General features: G+C 39.8%; 1 pseudogene across 1 annotated transcript; it reads left to right on the forward strand.

The window, feature by feature from the left end:
• Positions 1-10,513: 10,513 nt before the first annotated feature.
• LOC103742435 lies at positions 10,514-11,600 on the forward strand (annotated as a pseudogene). Its single transcript, XR_607623.3, has one exon. The product of XR_607623.3 is annotated as a cyclin-H pseudogene (transcript).
• The last annotated feature ends 924 nt before the right edge of the window (positions 11,601-12,524 follow it).

Consider the following 12,524-nt stretch of genomic DNA (forward strand, 5'->3'; position numbering starts at 1 on the left):
TACAAGCTTCCAGTGTCCAGAAAGCCTCTGTTTCCCTATGTTCATGGACCAACCCTGACTCTTACAATCTTTCTGCCCCATCTTCTGCAATGGTCCCTGAGTCGTGGGTGGGTGATGTTTAATATGACTTTATAGAAATACACAGATGCCAAGGATCCAAGTGCAACTGATTATGACTAGTAATAATCAGATACATACAGATTAGGGATGGGTGCGCCAACATCTCAGTGTTATGAACAAAAAAAATGAGTCTTTCTGTAAGGAACAGTATATTTTAAAATGAAATGGAGATCTTTTTTAAAGGTTAAAAATTCATTCAATTTTATGTCTTACAGGGTTTATACTGAGTTCAATATTGTATAAATATATTAATTCAACTGTGAAGCTAAAAATTTACATTCAGTTTTGAAAGAGATGCATCTTAGCTCTAGCCACTTTTGAAAGAGATGTATCCATGCTCTGGAAACTGTTAATGAGTATGTTAAAGCTATAATGAAATGCTTCTTCTAAAAAAAAAAAAAAAGAAAGAAAAGAAAAAAAATATAGGAGTCCTATCCAAGGATACACACTCTGAAGTCTCTCATTCTCTAAAATTTGGCCAGGCGTGGCCGTCTGTGTGCATCACACTCTGTTGTATAAGGAGGCCTCACTGGTGAGAGGTGAGAGATGGACTAGTTTTCTCTCTACCCCATTCCACTATGTTCAATGAGACTTAGATGTAGAGATTCCACTGTAGATATGTCATCTAGGACTGGACATTTTTCACACATATATTTTCTGTGTGTGACCAGTTGTGGAACTCTGAAATTGCCGCCATCTGTTGCAAAAAGAACCTTCTTTGATGAGTGGCACACTTGCCAGGGTTGTAGATGCGCAGACTGCGTCAGGAAGATCAGGAACCCAAGGAAGGTGTGAGTAGGGACCACCTGTGGAGGGTCTTAGCAAACTATGCTAGAGGATTTAATTAGTCTGGGTTAGGAAGCTAGTCCAGGGATGTGAGGCAGAGGAATTGGAGCAGGTTTGGGCCCAAAGCTAGCAGGGGAACAGCATAAATTTAGTGTTTAAATAATGTCTAGCAACTCACATTTAATGGCCCTGTCATTTTTCTCTAAAGTAGATGGTGAAAACTTTTCTGATGGCATCTAAAGCAGTAAACCTTGATTCAAAGAATTACATTTACAGGACAAATTTTTAGTATTAAAGTAATTCTTCCAGACCAAAGCAAAAACATGAAGACAATGGCAAAGGTTTTAGGCTGTTGTTCCTTGACAGAAGCAAGTTAGGGAGACTAAACTCACAATAACAGAAAGTATTGTCCATGGTGGGGGAGGGATTACTTCCAGTCATAGAGTCACACCATATAAATATGTAACTAGTGCCGGCTTTCTTTTCATAGTAGGGAGAAGCACACTCAATTTAAAAGTCAACAACTCTTTATTGAGTTTTCTGTTGTTAGGAGTTGACATAGCATACATAATATATAAAGCTTGCCGTACAGGCGTGCCTCATTATACCAGAATAATTACTAGAATATCTAATGAGAAAGTAAAAGAAAAATTTACTCTCCTAGAAAAATCAACAGTGCTCTCACTTCTCATTTTTGAAAAGGAATTTTTAATCCTTGACACCAGATGATTTTTGCAAAGTGCTTTCAGAACCCGAGTAAGAAGATTACTCTCAAATACAAAGCATTAAGCACTTTCCCTTTTCCTTATTGTAAAAAATGAGGACTCTATCCAGCCCATCAAGTCATTTTATAAAGCCAAAAAAATCTCTTATTTCCCTTCCTTTCATATTTTTTGAATACTTCTAGGCAATTTTTCAGAAACTCTTCTGCCTTCATTTAAACAAAAAGATCTTCCCTTGCTATCTCACAAGTTACCTTTCATATTTGAGGCTGCTTTTATAACTTCACTGCCTTGATGTCCATTGTTATAGATACCATGAAACAAAGCTGAATCACTCCTGGACACCATAGGAAAAGATGATGATGACTGAGATGAAGACTCATTGAGATTCTTTTTCACTCAGTGCTCTACCAAGGAAGCTAGCCACCAGCACTTAACAGTTAGCAGGGATTCAAAGATGGACAGGGAAGTCGGGGTGCTTGGTAGTGAAAAAAGGGAAGGTTTCCATTATGATATGATCGAAGTGATGCCCTGGGAAGCTGGAGGAGGAATAACTAAGAATAGGGGGCCCACGTGCAAGCAGTTCATTGCTGTCACTGCTTGGCCCTGAGTTGAAAGCAAAGAAAAAAGACAAGCTTGTAGGACTGACCGTACAATGCCTGTCATGGCCTAATTATTGCAGAGGTTGGGGCTTTGCTTCCTAGGCTACTGCTGCAGAGGCTGTGGGAAAGGGTTTCCTGTCACATGTGGTCTGGCCACTGTCTGCACATTCTTGTTCTCCCTTGTTTTGGTCATTATTCTACTTGTGAAGGTTGGCCTACTCATAGAACTTTAGAGATACAACCTTCATTGCTTCTGATATTGTGTTTCCTCTTTTAACCAGTGGCATGTCAGATTGCTTGATCTTTTTATCCCTACGGCAATCTGATGAAAGAGCAGCTATTCTGAGCAAAACACCATGGATCTAGATAATGAGCAAAATGACAAACCAAGAACAGTTAATAATTCCTATAGGATACATGGAACCAGGAATTCAGGCTGACCAACTTGGCCCAAAATAGTTTACTTAGGTGTCATAGTTTGGATAATATTGCCATCCATGTGTTAAAGGCTTGGTACCAGCCTTCAGAATGTGGTAGAATATTTAGAAAGTGAGTGACTTAATGGAGGCGTGTTAAATCATTGGGAGTGTACCCCTAAAGGGGACATTGGGCCCTGCCCCTCTCTTTTCTCTTTGGCACTGTGAGTTGAGCAAGTCCCCTTCGCCATTCATTTAGCCATAATATGTGTATGTGCCATCACAAAGCTAAAGCAGGACCATGTCATCATAAACTGAAACTCCTGAAATCATAAGCCAAAAGAAACCTTTCTTCCTTTTGATTTGATTATCCCAGGTATTTTGTCACAGTGATGAAAAGCTAACAGACACAATAGGCCATGAGAATCAGCCTTAGAGAAATGAGTTGCCGTTTCATTGTAGTGATATGCTATCTGTTCTACCTTAATGATTTCATTGACATTAGTTGAATAAGAATTAGCAATGGCACAGATGCCATCATGATTAACCAACAAGAAACCTAGAGCAAAGTGATTGTCCATCACTTCTTATGCCAAGGAGTTCAAATTGGCCTGTGTCTGTTGAAACAGAGGCAATGCCATTAAAAACACCTACCAAAGTTAGCGAAAGTTTATTAGTCTTTTCCATGTGCATGATTCCCACAGGTATGAACACTGCTCTGATTGTTTGCATAAACAATGAGTCAGAAATTTCTCCAGGTTGAATACTAAATAATCAAAGAGGGTATTGTTTTGGAGCTTGTGACTGACTCAGAATTTCCAGCCTTGGTGATTTATAGAATTTGGGTCTCTATGTACAGACAAGTCTCAGAATACTATTCCCAAGGTATAGGAAGGGCCTGTCTGAAGAAAACAGAAGCAAACATCCTGCACACAAAGAAAGTGGTATCTAGTAGAGGTACCACGGAGAACCAGGGAGAAAGGAGTCATTCATGGCGTAAGGTCAGAATCATGACCTTACAGCAGATGTGTTTCATGATTTGAGTCTTTATTACTTTCACAGGTTGCAAGTACTTGGCCCATTGCCCTATTAAGGTTGTTAAATTAAAACTTAGAATAACGGGGCTGGAGAGATGGTTCAGAGGTTAAGAACACTGACTGTTCTTGCAAAAGACCCGGGTTTGAATCCCAGCACCACATGGCAGCTAACAACTGTCCATAACTCCAGCTCCAGGGGATCTGACAGCCTCTTCTGTCTTCCACCAGCACTGCACGACATGGGTGCACTTACCTCTATGCAAGCAATACACACATACACATAAAATAATAATTAATAAAAACAGAATAACGAGTTCTTATCACTCACTAAATGTCTTTTTAGGCTTTGTTTCCAGTCATTTGTCTATAGTGCAAGTGGAAATGCCATAAGCTATAATTCTCTATGATCTCTTTTGATAAAACCAGTATTTATCCCAGAAGTTTGAGCATGAAGATCCAGTGATAGATAGACTAGATCCAGCAATCAGCAGCACTGGGGGCAGTGACTGCTCTTTGGAATAACCTAGTAAAAGAGTATGTCTATATTCTAATCTAAAAAATATCATTAAAAGGAAAGAAAAAAGAAAGGGCACCATTATAAATGAATGACCAGAGATCTATAGACAATGAGAATGATTATCAGCCAGCAGTAGAAAGCAAAACAGAACATTCATGAACTCTGGCTCAGCTATCTCACTTTTCCCACCTATGCTGATATAAGATATAGTAATCAACTTGCCTGTGTCAGGATGAGCAGCATCATGAAGTAATATAATTAATTCTCATCTGGAATCATCTTACCTCCTATGTTGCCAAACTGCCAATTGGAATGTTCCAGAGATGATAGGAGTGAAGGGTCAAATGTACTATTTTCCATTTCTCCTTTTCAAAATACAGCAGCACTGAATTCCTTGGGCATTTTCCTTTGAAGAGTTGGACATAATATCCTACTAGGGAATCTCCTTCAGTTTCTCTTGTGGCTTGGTCCACAACCTTTATAAGAGCCACATCTCTAGAAAGTAGCTGTGCATTTAAAGTTCCTTAACTTGGCATTGAGTTTTAATAGGGGTGTCAGAGGTGGTAAGAACTCCTCTTTGTTTCTAAAGCAACCTCCAGTCACTTCTTCAGAAGATATACCTGCTATCAGCTATACTCTGTATTTTGAGTGTACCCTCAAAGACCCATGTTAAAAGCTTGACCCCCAAAGTAGCACTACAGGGAGGTAGCAGAACCTTTAAGAGCCACGGTCTACCATGATTCTCCCTCTTTTCTCTTTCACTCCTTGGCTGAAGTGAGCAGCTTTGCTCTGGCACGTGCACCACTTGCTATGAAGCACTGCCTCACCACAGGCCTGAACACAGCAGAGCCAATCGGCCGTGGACTGAAAGCTCAAAACTTGTAAACCAAATAGCCCCTTTTTCTTTGTAAGTTGGTTGTCTTGGGTATTATTATAGTTTAAGAAAGCTAATAAACATATTTACATCTTTTTGCAATATATATTTTATTCGATTTATGTGTATTTCATAAAATATAGCTCAGACCCCCTCCTCTGCCTGCACCCCCCTGTAGCCCACCCACTGATTTCATGCATTCTGTCGTATGTGTTAAGGCTTATCAAGTCAAGTTTTGCACCCAGATGTCCCTCAGTGCAAGTTCATCCACTGGGGTCTAATCAGACTATCTAGAGTCACTCCCTTAAAGAAGATCAGCTCTTCCTCACCCAGCAGTAATCAGATGCCAATAGTTCCTCAGCAAATGTTGGGGCCTGCTGCCCATTTCCCTAGTTCTATGCTGGGTTTTTGTCTGATTGAGTTTGCATGGGTCTTGTGCATGCTATATATTCACATTTAATGCTCTTTTTTTGGTCTTTGGCTGATTGACAAGCTCCAGAAAATACAATAAGCTCTGGGTCTTGGTGTGATTTTGGCTCAAAAGACTATGTATTAAAAGAGGTCTTACTAATAATTACATGTCCTGCTTGATAATGTTCAGGTTTAGTTTTAGATTTGAGATAGGATTCACCAAAAAATATTAGGTCATAGTTTTCAACAGAGGCTCTGACAGATCTGAGTCAAGTATAGAAAGGTTTGAAACTGAGGTATAACAATCATGAAGCTCCTCTTCTTTTGGCAGGGACAGTGGAGTGTCAGGATTCAGGGTGTCAGAACTGTGAGTTGTAAGAGGGTGAGAACTGGGTCAGTAGCAACATCTGCATTCTGTGAGGAACACAGAGGGGAGCCCAGGACTAGCTCAGCAGAAGCATCTAGAAGGTCTTCAGAGATAGTGGTGCTCTAAGACAAGAAGACCTGCAAGCAGGTTAAGACTAAGGGCTTAGATGGTCCCCAGGACATTGAGTTTAAACAGGAAAAGCTCATCCATTTTGTTCATCTGCAAATGGAATGGGGTCTTTTGTAATCCAAAATGCTGCTATAAGTTAAATTGTACTCATTCCTCAAAATGAAAGATATTCAAGTCTTAATCCCATCCACCCCCCTACCACACACACACACATATATTTCAGGGTGTGACCTTATTTTGAAAATTGGGTCACTGCAAATGTAATTAGTTAAATTAAGATGAGTTCTTATGGGAATAGAGTGGGTCCTTAATTCAAAGCGAATGATAGAAGGAGGAAACCAAGGAAAGACACAGGTAGATGGCAGCCATATGGAGCCAGAGGCAGAGGTATGTGACGCCTCTACACTCGAGGAATGTTGACAAACACTGCACTAGGAAGAAGTAAGCGAGATTCTTTCCTACGGGTTTCAGAAAGAGCAGAGAGAAGAGCAGATACCCCCCACCCCGCCACCCCAGCAAAAACTTCATCTCATACCTCCAGCCTCCAGAACTGTGAATAAGTTTCTCATTTTAAGCCACCCAAAGCACTTTGCAGCATTTTGCTCTGGTAGCTCTAGGCGAGTAACCAGATGCCTAGAGAAGGAAGCTGTTCAATGGATGCCAAGCCAATGGGAAACCACAGCAGTTTAGGAGACCAGTTGGAGAAATCAGCCTGCAGGTCCTATGCCTCTGCTCCTCCCTTCCACACACCACCTTCAGAGAGCATCAGGCAAAGAGGAAGCAGAGAAAGGAAAGAAGACAAGGAATGCAAAAGGATTAGGAGCTGAGGAAATAGCCTGATCTTGAGATGCATGTGACTGGTTCTAATCAAAATCCTGTTGGTTGACCTTTGAGACTACAGGTAAGTCTGTTTATCTGATATGACTGTCATTAAGTCAAGCTCCTAATTTTTAAAACGCTTGTTATGATTGCCAAAATTGAGGGTGGCTAAAGCAAAAAGTGAATTTAAGAATATATAATAAAGGCTCATTAGTTGATTTCTTACATTTAAGATATATGATAATTTGGATTAGGAAAATGCTAAAGTCATTTTCTCAGTCACAGAGAAATATTTTGCTGAATGAATCACTATGTCTGTTAATCAAAACTCTTGTTTCTTTTCGAATGAGCCATTAATCAGTCTTTTGCCTATATCTGTCTCCCAGCCTTACAACTCTAAATAAAATAAGAATTGCAAATATGACGCATTGTATTTAAAATGTTTATGGCATGACATTTCATATGATTTAAACAATATAAGTGAAAGGATACATTTTAGCCACCTGTAGGGTGGCTGAATCCTATTGGATTTAGTATAAATATTAAGTCCCACAAGTTGATATAATTTTTTTCTATAAATGCATAGCATTTTCTTTTTCCTTTGGAGGTACTGGAGATTGAACCTTGGTAAATACTTTATCACTAAGCTATATCTTCTGCCCCTTGTTGCTTTTTATTTTGAGTCAGGGTCTCAACAAGTTGCTCAGGCTGACCTTGTACTCAGTGTGCAATCTAGGTAGGCCTTGAATATTTGTAATCTTGCCTCAGCCTCCCAAGTAGCTGTGATTACAGACCTGTGCCACCAGGCCTGGCAGTTCAAGCATTTTTTTTACCATGATTAGTAAATAAAAAGACAGGCATATATGAATATGTAGATAATGCAGTATAACTCAGAATAAAAAGAATTAAACCCTTTCATTTGCACTAACATGGATGAAACCAGAGAACAATATGTTAGCGAAATAAATGACCAAAAAGATAAATTCTCCACATTCTCACATGATGCAATGCTAAATCATCCATCTCACAGAACTACAGAGTAGACTACTGAATGCCACAGCCTAGGCAGAATGTAGAGAACGAGAAGAATCAGCAAGAATGGTTTATGGGTTCAGCAGTACAGCTGGATAAGAGGAATGATTCTTCCTGTCCTGTAACACAAAAGAATAGCTATAGTTGATGATTGCTTGTACATTTCAAAATAGCTAGTAAAGAGGATTTTGCATATCATTAGCACAAAGAAATGATAAATATTTCAGGTTATGGATGTACTGATTGCCCTGACCTGATTATTGCACATTGTCATATACATATCTATTCAAATACCACAGTATGCCCCATAAATATAAACAATTATTGTATGTCAATTAAAAAGAAAAAAAAAACATTTAAAAAGCAAATCAAACAAAAGATAAACAGAAGTAAAGGGTGTAGCTAGATTTAAATGAGCAATGTCTCCTCCTTACTACAAAGAAAGGGTTGAATGGTAGTGACCTCAAAGGTTTTTTTTAGCATTCAAAGTTTGATAGCTCATCTTTCTGTAAAGTTTATGATGTGCTAGTTCTAAGCAACTTCAAAATGTGAACCCCTTCAGTGTGAGTCTGACAATTTATCAAGCACTTCCTATGTGCTGGGTCCATTTAAAATAATTTAATCCTCAAAACCACTTGACAAATGGGAAATTGTTCTCTATATAAATTTGCTGTGGAATTCTGGAACAATTAAGTCCTTTACTGCAATCTTATTCTCTTTCTATTTTTGCAAGCCTATTCTCATTCTTTCTGGAAAATGTAGAGAGGGAGGAAGGGAGGGAAGAAGGGAGAGGGGAGTCAGCTACAGCTCTGAGATGTAAACAGCAGACCAGGTCAGACAGTGACCTGAGCTGGAGTCAGACCAGAGTCTGTCCAAGCTCTGGGGTGAGCCTGAACTACCAGAGCCACAGGTGAACAAATAGAGAATCCAAAACAAAACCCAACCGGGTAACACCATTGATTCCAGAGCCAAGAAACTTGTGTGAAATCTAGACTGCCAAACAGCCACAAGAGAAACCTGGAGTAGCCAGAGTAAAAGAATTTGGCCACAAAGGGCAGCAGAGGAACCAAGGAAGAGGACAGTGACTCCACAATTAGGGAGTGATCAGCTGCTTTGGGTCGGGCTTCATTTCCTGCCTCCAGGTTCCTGCTTGAGTTCCTGCCTGACTTCCCTTGATGATGGGCTTGTGGTCAGGATGTGTAAGCCAAATACATTCTTTCCACCCCCAAGTTCAATTTGGTCAGTGTTTAATCACAGCAAACAGAGAGGCAAGCTAAAACACCAGTCACCCTTGCTGAGGCCTTAGTTTCTTCATTTATATAGGAGAAATATTAAAACCAAAAGTCCGGACGCTGGCTTCCAGCCTATTCCTGACCAGGGGTGCATTAGAGCAGTGCTGGCCAAACAACCTACTTTACTGGAGGACATAAATGCATTAGCAACTGGACCACACTAGGAATGCAGTCCCCGGCAGCTGTTATAACTGTTATTTTTGTTGTTGTGTACAATGACAGAGGGAAGTAGAGATCTTGCTTTTAAATAATTCTCAGGTGGGCCGACAAACAGATTTCTCCTGATTTTAACGCAACGTCATCCAGGGTAAGAAGACTGAACTTCGTTCTCTTCTAAGAGAGAACTCTTCCAGCTGCAGTTTGGCTCTATATATTTTTAAGCTTTTCTGTTCAATTGCCAAATGGACTCATTCCTTCTTGGTTATGTGCTGCTTCATACATGAGAAAACAATTGCTTAGCAAGATATGGCAATTTAATGGGTAGAGCAGGGAGAAATGAAGAAAAGCATTTAAAGAAGGAGTATCTTTATCTTTAGCATCAACCATTGCACAAAACAGCTGTGAATTTCACATATGTGTCTCGTGTTTGCTCATAGTCACTTCCCCAGTCCCTTCTTGTGCCCCTTCCTACCTCCTCCTCTTCCCCAATTAACCCCTCTTCCACCTTCAGATCTTACCTAAATTCCACAAATGAGAGAAAACAGGTGATATTTGTCTTTCTGAGTCTGTTTTGTTTAACATGATGATCCCCAGTTCTGTGTGTTTTCCTGCAAATGATATAATTTCATTATGACCAAATAAAACTCTGTTGTGCATATATACCACATTTTCCTTATCTATTTATTCACTGATGAACGTCTAAGCTAATTCCATTACTTGGCTATTGAGAACAGTGTTTCATTACACATGTATGTGCAAGGGTCTCTGTTGTATGCTGATTTAGATTTAAGGAGCATCTTTTATGATAATAACTCTATAGCATAGTCATCCATAGCTCCTAGATAAAGTCTGCTACAGTTCATTGCTAACTTTTTTGTTCTTTATAATTTCAAATAGATATATAATAGAGTAATTTGATATATTCTTTCCCTATTCTCATTTGTTCTCAAAGAAATACGGTAACTGGGGGCTGGAGAGATGGCTCAACAGTTAAGAACACTGGCTGTTCTTGCAGAAGACCCAGGTTCAAATCCAAGCACCCATAGGGCAGCTAACAACTGTCAGTAGCTCCAGTCCCAGGAGATCTGACAGCCTCTTCTGACCTCCTGTGAGCATTGCATGACACAGGTGCACTTACCTACATGGAGGCAATACATGCATACACATAAGATAAAAATAATAATAAATAAAATGTTTTTTAAAAAGTTACAAAAGGCGTCCGCCTCCACCATGTACCACAACAGCAGCCAGAAGCGGCACTGGATGTTCGCCAGCGAGGAGCAGCTAGCGCGCCTGCGGGCCGACGCCAACCGCAAATTCAAGTGCAAAGTGGTGGCGAACGGGAAGGTTCTTCCAAATGATCCAGTCTTTCTTGAGCCTAATGAAGAAATGACACTTTGCAAATGCTATGAAAAAAGGTTATTGGAATTCTGTTCAGTGTTTAAACCAGCAATGCCACGGTCTGTTGTGGGTACAGCTTATATGTATTTCAAGCGTTTTTATCTTAATAATTCAGTAATGGAATATCACCCCCGGATAATAATGCTCACTTGCGCATTTTTGGCCTGTAACGTAGATGAATTCAATGTGTCTAGTCCTCAGTTTGTTGGAAATCTTCGAGAGAGCCCCCTTGGACAGGAAAAGGCATTGGAACAGATTTTGGAATATGAACTACTACTTATACAGCAACTTAATTTTCACCTTATTGTCCACAATCCTTATAGACCATTTGTAAGGCTTCCTCATTGATATTAAGACTCGCTACCCTATGTTGGAGAATCCAGAGATTTTGAGGAAAACAGCTGATGACTTTCTGAGTAGAATCGCTTTGACAGATGCTTACCTTTTATACACACCCTCACAGATTGCCCTGACTGCCATTTTATCTAGTGCCTCTAGGGCTGGAATTACTATGGAAAGTTATTTATCAGAGAGTCTAATGCTGAAAGAAAACAGAACTTGCTTGTCACAGTTACTAGATAAAATGAAAAGCATGAAAAACCTAGTAAAAAAGTATGAGCCACCCAGATCTGAAGAAATTGCTATTCTGAAACAGAAGTTGGAGCGATGTCATTCTGCTGACCTTGCACTTAATGTAGTTACGAAGAAGAGGAAAGGCTATGAAGATGATGACTATGTATCAAAGAAACCCAAACATGAAGAGGAGGAATGGACTGATGATGACCTCGTAGATTCTCTCTAACCATTTGAAGTTGATTATGGCAGTGCTAACTAATCAACAGAAGTAGGAAGCATGTCTGGCATATAACTTTATTTTTTAAAGTACGATGTAAAAAACATGAAAATATATTAAACTTTTTTATGTTATTGAAAAAAAAAGTTACAAAAAAGAAATACAGTAACTATCTTTCAGAAGATGAAGGAAGAACAGAAGAGGAAAGAGGAAGCAAAGATGATGGAAAAGGGATGAAGAATATGGAACCAAAATTCCTGATTTGGATGTGCATTTCCATGGAAAAAAAAATGATGGAAAAAAATGATAGGATGAAATATTTAAAACAGACCCTGCTGGGGAGTGAGAGATCATCAGTCCACACCAATATGCAACAGCTGCTGAAAACCTGCTCATTATTAGCTGGCTGCCCTGAGCCGACACAGCCATGACAGTTTCCAGAAGAAAGGCACAGCTAACCCATCCATCCTAGCTGCTCTCAGGCACTGCTTTCCATACAGCACAGAAGCCTAGGCCTGGCTCGAAAGAGCCATTATCCTGATACTTCTAAACACGTTAGTGCCTTAAGTTGCTTGTCTACTAAAGAATACTGTAAAGGAAATAATGTGTTAGCCATTACCTTTGGTTGCTGGAAGCCATACACATGCACATGCCTCTCCTACTGGAAGCCATACACATGCTGTTGCCTCTCCTACTTCTTAATCCTCAGTCCTTGTTTGGGTAATTTCTACTCAGCCTTCTAGTCTCAGTATATGGGTCACTTTTATAGAGACTCCTTCCTGGTTGCCTTTCTGTAGTCTTGAGTAGCTTTTACACATGCTGCTGCCTCTCCTGCTTCTTAATCCTCAGTCCTTGTTTGGGTAATTTCTACTCAGCCTTCTAGTCTCAGTATATGGGTCACTTTTATAGAGACTCCTTCCTGGTTGCCTGGATTGGATGAGGGCCTCTGTACCTCTCCTTTCATTAATTTACAATACCTTTCTTCCCCCAATGGTTCCTCATTCATTCCAATGAGTCCACACCTTACACTACAAAATGTAGAAGAAC

Source organism: Nannospalax galili, unplaced genomic scaffold, assembly GCF_000622305.1.
Source record: "Nannospalax galili isolate Female #2095 unplaced genomic scaffold, S.galili_v1.0 scaffold800, whole genome shotgun sequence".
Taxonomy (NCBI): domain Eukaryota; kingdom Metazoa; phylum Chordata; class Mammalia; order Rodentia; family Spalacidae; genus Nannospalax; species Nannospalax galili.